The sequence below is a fragment of the Oryx dammah genome, unplaced genomic scaffold (assembly GCF_014754425.2).
Source record: "Oryx dammah isolate SB20612 unplaced genomic scaffold, SCBI_Odam_1.1 HiC_scaffold_23, whole genome shotgun sequence".
NCBI lineage: Eukaryota > Metazoa > Chordata > Mammalia > Artiodactyla > Bovidae > Oryx > Oryx dammah.
Genome location: NW_024070207.1, coordinates 4,879,202 through 4,883,359, shown reverse-complemented (window position 1 = coordinate 4,883,359; position 4,158 = coordinate 4,879,202).

Here is a 4,158-nt window from a genome sequence, read left to right as displayed (position 1 = left end):
GGTCCTGCTCTGTATCATCTTGTTATTCACAACAGACCCCTTTCACATCAACTGAATTCATATTAATAAGCTGACTTTGGAAATTCTCTAAAGATGAGAGACTGGTTGCCAGAGAACCAATCAGAATTTAAGAGTTAAAACTTTCAGTCCCATCCCCTGATGTTCAGAAAGAGGAGAGGTGCTGCAGGTAGAAACAATCACCAATTGTCCATGGTTTAATCAATCATCCCCCTGCAATGAAGCCTCCATAACAGCACAAAAGGACAGAGTTCAGAGAGAGTCCAAGTTGAACCAGAATGCATCTACTTGCTACAGTGCTGGTCCCAAACTCCCCAGGGGCAGAAGTTCCTGTGTTCAGGACCTTGCCCTATGTATCTCTTCATGTGACTGCTGATATGTATTCTTTAAAATCTATTGTTAAAAAAAAAATTAATCTAGTGAGGAAACCGGTTTTCTGAGTTCAGTGAGTCACTAGCAAATTAATTGAACCCAAGGAGGCGGTTGTGGGAACCTCAAATTTATAACTGATTAGTCAGTAGCATAACAACTTGGGCTTTAGATGGGCATCTGAGATTGAAACCAAAACCATGTGACTCAGATTGGGACTTGAACCTATGATCTTTTAATTGAGATCACACACCAGGTCTCAGGACTTAAGCTCAGGTTCTTGATGTCTCATCACAGAAAGGATTCAGTGAAGGTAAGAGGTGTCCTTATTTAGAAAGACACATACTCCACAGAGAGTCCGTGCCATCTCAGAAGGTGAGCTGCTACTGCTTTGTTGTATTCAGTCATCTTTGACTCTTTGCAACCCCATGGACTTGTAGCCCATGAGGCTCCCCTGCCCATGGAATTTTCCAGGCAAGAATACTGGAGTGGGTTGCCATTTCCTTCTCCAGGGGATTTTCCCCACCCAGGAATTGAACCAGTGAGCAGGCCCCAACATTATAAAAGGGACTGAGTAATTTTATAGCCTAAAAAGTGAGAAATCAAATTCTTTATGATTATACAGTGTCTAAATCAAGTCCCTTATGATTATATAGTGGAAGTGAGAAATAAATTTAAGGGCCTAGATCTGATAGATAGAGTGCCTGATGAACTATGGAATGACGTTCGTGACAGTGTACAGGAGACAGGGATCAAGATCATCCCCATGGAAAAAAATGCAAAAAAGCAAAATGGCTGTCTGGGGAGGCCTTACAAATAGCTGTGAAAAGAAGAGAGGTGAAAAGCAAAGGAGAAAAGGAAAGATATAAGCACCTGAATGCAGAGTTCCAAAGAATAGCAAGAAGAGATAAGAAAGCCTTCCTCAGCGATCAATGCAAAGAAATAGAGGAAAACAACAGAATGGGAAAGACTAGAGATCTCTTCAAGTAAATTAGAGATACCAAGGGAACATTTCATGCAAAGATGGGCTCAATAAAGGACAAAAATGATATGGACCTAACTGAAGCAAAAGATATTAAGAAGAGGTGGCAAGAATACACAGAAGAATTGTACAAAATAGATCTTCACGACCCAGATAATCATGATGGTGTGATCACTCACCTAGAGCCAGACATCCTGAAATGTGAAGTCAAGTGGGCCTTAGGAAGCATCACTACGAACAAAGCTCGTGGAGATGATGGAATTACAGTGAAGCTGTTTCAAATCCTGAAAGATGATGCTGTGAAAGTGCTACACTCAATATGCCAGCAAGTTTGAAAAACTCAGCAGTGGCCACAGAAATGGAAAAGGTCAGTTTTCATTCCAATCCCAAAGAAAGGCAATGCCAAAGAATGCTCAAACTACCGCACAATTGCATTCATCTCACATGCTAGTAAAGTAATGCGCAAAATTCTCCAAGCCAGGCTTCAGCAGTACTTGAACCGTGAACTTCCAGATGTTCAAGCTGGTTTTAGAAAAGGCAGAGGAACCAGAGATCAAATTGCCAACATCTGCTGGATCATGGAAAAAGCAAGAGAGTTCCAGAAAAACATCTATTTCTACTTTATTGGCTCTGCTAAAGCCTTTGAATGGATCACAATAAACTGTGGAAAATTCTGAAAAAGATGGGAATACCAGACCACCTGACCTGCCTCTTGAGAAATCTGTATGCAGGTCAGGAAGCAACAGTTAGAACTGGACATGGAACAACAGACTGGTTCCAAATAGGAAAAGGAGTATGTCAAGGCTGTATATTGTCACCTTGCTTATTTAACTTATATGCAGAGTACATCATGGGAAATGCTGGGCTGGAAGAAGCACAAGCTGGAATCAAGATTGCTGGGAGAAATGTCAATAACCTCAGATATGCAGATGATACCACCTTTAAGGCAGAAAGTGAAGAGGAGCTAAAAAGCCTTTTGATGAAAGTGAAAGAGGAGAGTGAAAAAGTTGTCTTAAAGCCAACATTCAGAAAATGAAGATCATGGCATCTGGTCCCATCACTTCATGGCAAATAGATGGGGAAACAGTGGAAACAGTGTCAGACTTTATTTTGGGGGGCTCCAAAATCACTGCAGATGGTGACTTCAGCCATGAAATTAAAAAAAAGCTTACTCCTTGAAAGAAAAGTTATGACCAACCTAGATAGCATATTCAAAAGCAGAGACATTACTTTGCCAACAAAGGTCTGTTTAGTCAAGGCTGTGTTTTTTTCCAGTGGTCATGTGTGGATGTGATAGTTGGACTGTGAAGAAAGCTGAGCACTGAAGAATTGATGCTTTTGAACTGTGGTGTTGGAGAATACTCTTGAGAGTTCCTTGGACTGCAAGGAGATCCAACCAGTCCATTCTAAAGGAGATCAGTCCTGGGTGTTCTTTGGAAGCAATGATACTAAAGCTGAAACTCCAGTACTTTGGCCACCTCATGTGAAGAGTTGACTCATTGGAAAAGACTCTGATGCTGGGAGGGATTGGGGGCAGGAGGAGAAGGGGACGACAGAGGATGAGATGGCTGGATGGCATCACCAAGTCGATGGACATGAGTTTGAGTGAACTCCAGGAGTTGGTGATGGACAGGGAGCCCTGTTGTGCTGCTATTCATGGGGTCGCAAAGAGTCAGACACGACTGAGTGATTGAAATGAACTGAACTGAACTGAATGAGTGAGAGGATTATTCCAACTATTTTAGGGAAGTGTCAGGGATTTAAAGGAAATCGCCACTACCCACTTGTTAGCACTGTCATGGCACTGTGGATGGGATTGTCATTTAGCTTGCTGATGTTTTATAATGACATATACTAAGGCTCAAGGCCCACTGGAAGTTGAGATATTCCACCATCTTGGACCTAGTTGGTTATAACCAGTTTTTGTCATGTCCTGTGACTATACTCACTCCAGTATTTTTGCCTAGAGAATCCCATAAATAGAGGAGCCTGGCGTGCTATAGCCCATAGGGCCCATAAGGTCACAAAGAGTTAGACATGACTGAGCAAACACATGCACCAGGGCTATGTCATTCTTTGAAAGGTTGTGCCCAGCGTACTTCCCTCTTGTTTCAAGTGAGGGACAGTCCTGTGGGACTGACCGCTTAACCTGTGGAATTTGATGCTCTTTGAGTAGACAATGTCAGAATTGAATTGAATTGTTAGGATACCCAGCTTTAGAATTACTTGTGTGAGAAAAAGCCACACATTGGAATTGGGTACAGAATTGTAATGTAATGAATATGTCTATACTGTAACATGGATGCTGAATTCAGAGTTAGAGTAGAAGCAGACAAACCCCAAAGCTGTAAGAGAATCGCAATTCTGATGTGTATTAGAATCACCTGTGGTGGTTTAAGAAGTTACAGAACTTAAAATCTCCATCCTGAGAGATTCTGATATAGTAGGTAGAACTCTGGTGTATGACTTTTTAAAAAACTTTTACATATATTTCTTTTCCTTTTCCTTTTTTTAAAAAAAAACTTTGTTGTTGCTGTTGTTGTTTTACATTTATTTCTAATGTGTAAGCTGAGTTGGGAACTCCTGAGCTGAAGTTGGATGGATTAGCCATACAAACCCTAAATTTCCAAATGACAGGAAATTCAGTCAGGATAGAAAGCAGTCTTCACTGAATGTGAGACAGTGAGACAGTAGTCAGTACATAAGGAACTGATTGTGGCATAGCCAGAGGGTAAAAACTTGAAAGGAGCAGGGGTTTTACTGGAGGGTGAAGAATTTAACTCAGCATC